At 40.1% G+C, this 6,927-nt stretch overlaps 1 pseudogene; it reads right to left on the reverse strand.

The window, feature by feature from the left end:
- Nucleotides 1-739: 739 nt before the first annotated feature.
- On the reverse strand, nt 740-1,392 carry LOC109478189 (annotated as a pseudogene).
- Between the last annotated feature and the right edge of the window lie 5,535 nt (nt 1,393-6,927).

Here is a 6,927-nt window from a genome sequence, read left to right on the forward strand (position 1 = left end):
ATTACTCCGGAGTGAGATATTACTCCGGAGTAACTATTACTCCGTTTTCGGAGTAAAACTTTTACTCCGGAGTAAGTTTATTTGTAGCAAGTAGCAGGTATATTTGCCATGGATATCCGTATCGTGTATCCTCACATGTATGATGCGTAGATATATCGTATATTATGCATATACCTAACCGTCGGAGTGGGCGCGCGCGCGCGTGTGTGTCTGTGTGTGTGTGTATGTGTGTGTGTGTGTGCATCTACATATACATATATCGATATAAACGTGTTGCTCCGGAGTAAAATATTACTCTGGAGTAAGTATTTTTGGAGTAAAATATTACTCCGGAGTAACTATTACTCCGTTTTGGAGTAAAAATTTTACTCCGGAGTAAGTTCATTTGTAGCAAGTTAAGTATATTTGGCATGGTTGTCTGTATCATGTATTCTCACATGTATGATATCGATGTGTAGATATATCGTATATGCATATACATAACCGTCGGAGTAAATGATTACTCCGGAGTAAGTCACTAAGTGAACTAGTGGTTCATATCTATGTCACGTATGTTTGTGTCTCATGGGTGCATACATCGACACGACGACGCAAAAGGCAGTAGGGTTCGTCACACTTTATTGATCACTTACAGGTCAAGACTGTTCCGAAAAACTCGCAAGACAGCGTACGTCTTGTCATGTAGGTATGGCTGTTACATTAGGACTAGTTGTCCTATCGGCAGAAGGACGATGCTGTATTATTTCAGAACGAGGTAGCCGAATTTTGTCATCAATTTCTGCTCTGGGACCCAGCTCTTGCTGTACTCGATATTGTAACCGTAACGAGGCATGGCAGCAAACTCTACAAGATAAAACTTTTTGCCAGCGCGTTTTGTCTCTTTGATCACGCGTTGAGGGACATCCCCTGGTTCGTGCTTGAGTGGAATGGACCAGTCTCGATAGAGCGTCCACTCTTCCTCGTCACCGCTGTCGTAGCCGTACTCTTCACTTTCATCATAAGAAGCCGTGTTGGAAGAAACGTCCGAGTCTGCATCACTCTCAGAATCACTTTCATCGCTGTCAATTTCTGTCACTGTCTCTGCCTCCTCAGAGTCCACCACAGATTCATCTTCATCTTCGAGACGGTTACTTCATCTTGTGACACGGTCGGTTCCTCGTCCTCTTCGTCTTCCTCATCGCTTGATGAATCAACCGCGTCAGTGTCATGTTCATACGATATGTCGGAGTCGTCGTCAAAAACATCGCGCTTTCGGTAAGATCCTGTCTCGGGATCTACGACGACTTCCCCCGAGGTAACAGCCGACTCGTCTCTGTGTTTTCTTTCCTGGTGACGATCAAGGTTAAACTTACGAGCAAATTCTTTGTCGCAGATTTCGCAGACGAAAGACATGCTTCCTTTCTCTTTCTTGGGCAAGGGAGAAATGAGGCGAGGTTTATGTGCACATGAAATATACCACGATACTTTCCAAGTCATTATACACAATATCAATATCCATGCAAATGTGATGTGTTATGTATGATGTTTCCTGAGTAAGTGTATGTACGTATTATGTTTATGTATGCAGAGTCTGACAAATATGCACCATATGCTACAAATACACTTACTCCGGAGTAATACTGTACCCCGAAACGGAGTATTTGCTTACTCCGAAACGGAGCGATCTTTACTCCGGAGTAATATTTTACTCCGGAGCAACACACTCACTCACTCACTCACTCACTCACTCACTCATACACACACACACACACACAGAAAAAGAGATACCATATAACGTGACGTCTATGTGTATACATCTATCTATCTATCTATCTATCTATCTATCTATCTATCTATCTATCTATCTAACTATCTATCTATCTCTTTTTCCTCATAAATTATGCAAATGAGGTCATATTTTGAATGGATTATGTTTATTGATGTTCACCTTCACTTAACGTCTAAATGCGGCAAAAATGAAATTCCCAGAAGTTACTATGAAATTATAACAATTTCCTATAAATCATGCAAATTAGGTTTTAATTTGCATAATCTCATCGTCGGATGTTTGTCTCGATCTCAATTACATGTAACAAGTGTTTCATAGTCTTATTATTGAACAAAGAAGATCTATTAAATTTCCTCATCAATTATCAAAATTAGCTTCTTATTTGCATAATTACCATCTGATCATGTCAAGCATCACTTCAGCTACCAACATACCAAAAATCACGACAATCCGTCAACCGGCTCTTGAGTTATCCTCCTTCGAAGATTTTTCAACAAATAAACTCTCTTGAAGTTCCAGAACAAGCCGCTAGGGGGCCCAATCTCACGTCCCTTAATTCCCTAGCCCTATAGCTATCTACCACCCAAAATTCATGAGCCTAGCATGCCCAGATCATGAGATCAAAGCGGAAGTTCTGCTGCAGTCTAGGGGGCCTAAAATCTAATCATTTTAGGTCTCATTAAGTCCTACTCACCTACCAAGTTTTATGACAATGCATATCAAGCTTCTTGAGTTATGCTGACAGACAGACAAACGCTACTGAAAACATAACCTTCTTGCTAACTGGCGAAGGTAATAAATAAGTGTGGAAATAATGGTACGTGAGTGTGGAAATAATGGTACGTGAGTGTGAAAATAATGGTACGTGAGTGTGGAAATAATGGTACGTGTGTGTGAAATTAATGGTATGTGAGTTTCGAAATAGTGGTACCTGAGTATGGAAATAATGGTACCTGAGTGTGGAAATAACGGTACGTGAGTGTGGAAAAAAATACGTGCATATATACCAGCTCCCAAACCTCCGCCCACGTCTACAGACGAAGAAATTGGGCAAGTCCACTTGAACCCCTTTCAGAGGAGGGGTAGCATGGGGAATTGTAGATTTAAAGGCTTTTTAAAAATCCTTTTCTTTACGAATTCAAACCACTTTTATATACACACCTTACATTAAACTCTTATAACAGATTTTTTAACCAAATCTCGTAACCTTTGCAATGTGAGTAGTTTTAGGGAGTACAATGTTCAATACCTAGACATTTTACATAGTATCAAGCAAGACGCGGTTCATATTTAGCCTTGGCAAACTGTCTGAGCATTTAGGTCACACTAAATTTTAGCACCATCTATCAATTTAGAAAGAAACAAATTTCTTCTTCTCACTTTTTTAATTATCTTGAACTTCCAAAACGTTGCGCATTACTCCAAACTTTATTACTGCAAGTACGAACAAACGCTTAAATACTTCATTTTCCCATACTGTAAAATGTTTGAATATAGTGTTTAGTTATTGTCATTATTACTACATTAGGTGGGACTGGGCTGTGGGTTACATACTGTTGATTTTGTTACACCACACCGTGTCTTTCTTACAATATTTGCTTTAGTGCATTCTGTGTAAATATAAGTGCTCAAGCTTGAGTGCGTCACCACCTTGGTTGTTTTCGCTGTCTTATTTGAATAAAAAAACTTCTAGGAGGTATTTAATATCTATATCATTTCCCGGCCCGGAGTCTCTATTGTGCGCCGTTCCGTCCTGCAGACAAGCCGCTTTTAGAGCATCATCGTAAGTACAGAAAGTTCTCCACATCTCCATATTACTCTACTAACCACTTAGATTAAAGAGCGTCATTGCAATTTTGATATTTTAGTTCTTGTCGATCTGTAGTGGAAAATTTGGTGTGTACCATATGTACGAAACAGAACAATGGTCCAAATTCGAACGTAAGCGCGTCTGTTTGGGTAGGATCCATAATTGTAAAATTATAGCTTTGTTCCAACACAATAAAAACCCAAACCGTGAATTTTTAGTCAATCTCGTCAAACTCCGTCTGATGACTGATGATTCACTGCGCTTACTTTTCGGACGAGAGCAACTAAAAATTCATGGTGAGTGTTTCTCGACGCTAAAATTCAACAACTATGGTCCAAAATGTGCAGAATGAGTTCTTTGATCTTTATGTGGTAGCGCAAATGAACAAGCCTAGTTTTAAACATGACTGCTGGCATAAAACTACTCAACAAGGCAATGTTACATTTGGTAATTGTCTAGGTGTAACTTTTTAACCACACTAAAAAATAATGAAAGGTTTATGACTAAATATCCTCAAGTTAGTCAAGAAATAAATCAGGTAACAAATCAGTATGTGAGGAAACCGTAATCATATTCAAGTGAAATCAACATGTCAGATGCATCCACATATGAGACGTCACGTACTTCAACTAGTTTGATATGCATTGTCTGGTGTGTTAAGGCGACTCGTGGGCGGCATACCTCTCTCTCTCTCTCTTTCTCTCTCTCTCTCTCTCTCTCTCTCACACACACACATACATACATACATACATAATTATACACACATACACAGACTCAGACGCACACACGTAGTACACAATCGCATATATGTACACACACACAGACAGTCATGTACACGACATGAACTTGCACACAAACTCGCACAGGGACGCAAACAAGAATTCTGAAATTCCATTCCTCTGTCCCTTAACCCTACCTAGACCGGGCTTTTTGGGGCATGGGGAGACGGGGGGGGGGGGGCTCATTTGACCCCCCCTCAGAACTCGCGAACGGTATGTCGTATGACCACCAAATTTTTAGAGGATGGTGTACTAGTAAAAATTTATCATATCTACAATTTTTATGTCGTTATGACGTAATATGACGTCATTATGACGTCATCAATGTGATTTTATTGGCCAAAACCGTCTAGATAGGTTTTTCCCTGAAAACTAAATGGTATTCAACATAACTTTACCGAAAGTGTTTATGACAGAATAGTAGGGTGTACTAAGCCTTATGTTGCCCATAGCAACACCAGTGACGTCATAAAATGACGTCATGCATATTTAAGATATCCGCCATCTTGGATCATCAATCTTGAATTTCCAAAAATAGTTTTTTTCATGATAAAGCCTAAAATACATTGTAAACATACTAAAGACCTTCATTGAAACCTTTTTTGGAAAAAGAAATGGAAGTATTGATGAAATTGTAATGAAAATAACCTGTATATACCTGTTCTAATGATATGGTCCGCCATCTTGGATTTTGGCCAATGGCGTCATCAAATTAGCATAAATTATGCATATTAAATGATAAAATTTACATTAAATTATATGGGATGTTATTAATATTAGAAACCATGAGTAACTTGACATAAAACCCATAAAATTCTATTGTTGAAACAAAAAGTACTAAATTTAGCAAAAAATGCCTGTCAGAAACCCGTTGCCATGGCAACACAAAAATATTATCTTATTCCAATGATAGAGAATTGTTGCCAACAATATTTTAGGAAAAGTAAGAAAGAAAGAAAGTCACCAAGTTTGACCGTTCTAGCGCTAGCCGTTCACACGCTAGGTGACATCAAAGTTGGCGCGGGCACTTTTAGTCCTCCCGGTCTAGGTAGGGTTAAATAATGTTCACAACGACTGGTGACGATTTCAGACATCACATTAACAGTGATGTTAGTCACGCTTCAGGACTGAGAATATCGCTGATCATAATCACAGTACAGCTTAAAAGTTCCCTTCCTAAAAGTAGTGTAGTATAGTCAGGTACCGTGAGGTAAATGACCTTAATTTGAAACGTATTGGTTGATGTCGGGGCCTGCCGACCCCCATTTCTGTAGAAGTTCGTCAACTCATACCGCCGGCGCAACTCCTACCGCGGACAACAGCTGTTGAAAGTAGACGATACCACATCACATACCACACGGGGGTGTCATATGAATTTACTGCTCCACCTGAAAGTACAACTAAAATGCCCCAAGTCACCATGCTACTTTGGGACTTGGATTACAAGCCAAGGACCGAAAATGAAATTAATCCGTCAAACGGATCGCGACTTATAAGTACCAAAACACAACCGAAAACACAACCTCCTTCCGGAGGGAGACCTTCATTCACGGAGTCAAAAGGGCATCCGTCGTATGAGGGTTAAGAAAGCACCATGTGGCGTGGAAAGATAGTTACAGTGGATTCAAACGATGAGCTAGTCACCACCATCTCTCCATCTGGTCCCATAGCGATACCCGACGGCTTTTCAATGTTCGCAATGGTACGTACAAACTCCCCGCGGCTTGTGAACACCCGGTGTCTACCCGGTTGTTATTATAGTCTGCTACGATGATGTTACCCGACTTGTTCCGGCAAATACCTTTGTAATTGAAAAATTTTAGTTGGCCCGGTCCGGCAAATTCAAATATTTTGACTCCGGAGTGACTGTACATTCCAACAGCTTTATACGTGCTTTGAAATGTAAGGAGTACATTTCCCTCGCTGTCCGACATGACTCCTCCGATCATTCCTCTCTCATTAGTTGATAACACGTTAAAACTCCGATATATATAGACCCGTTTGGATTAAAGATCTTTACTGTACCTCTATGCCCCACAATTATTTTATTGTTGCGCACGTCTATCGCCATGGCGGGAACAACGAAAGGTCTCGTGAACTGTACGTCGAACTTCTTGATGGCCTGGCCGGTCTTACTGTACTGTACGACATGCATCAGTCCCTTATACTCACCAAACACAATGGCCTTACCCCCCAGTACCCACAGGTAGCCGGGCTCTACGCCAATAGCAACAGCAGAAGGCGATATATAGATTTTTCCATCCGGCAGTACCGTTGGGTTGTGGCGGAGATAGATCCCATCCATGCTGACTTGGACTCGCTCAGCTGCATTAGTCGTATCAGTCACAGTCGAGAACGGCATATGGCATGACCGCCAAATTATGGTGTATACTAGTAATAATCAATCATATCAACAATTTTGATACCATTATGACGTAATATGACGTCATTATGACGTCACTTATTTGATTTATAGCCTAAATACGATTTTCTCTTAAAACTTAATGGTGTACAACACAGGTTTAACGAAAAGTGTTTATGATATAATATTAAGGTCTACTTAATCATAT

Source organism: Branchiostoma belcheri, unplaced genomic scaffold (genome assembly GCF_001625305.1).
Source record: "Branchiostoma belcheri isolate BF01 breed outbred unplaced genomic scaffold, Haploidv18h27 scaffold423, whole genome shotgun sequence".
Taxonomy (NCBI): domain Eukaryota; kingdom Metazoa; phylum Chordata; class Leptocardii; order Amphioxiformes; family Branchiostomatidae; genus Branchiostoma; species Branchiostoma belcheri.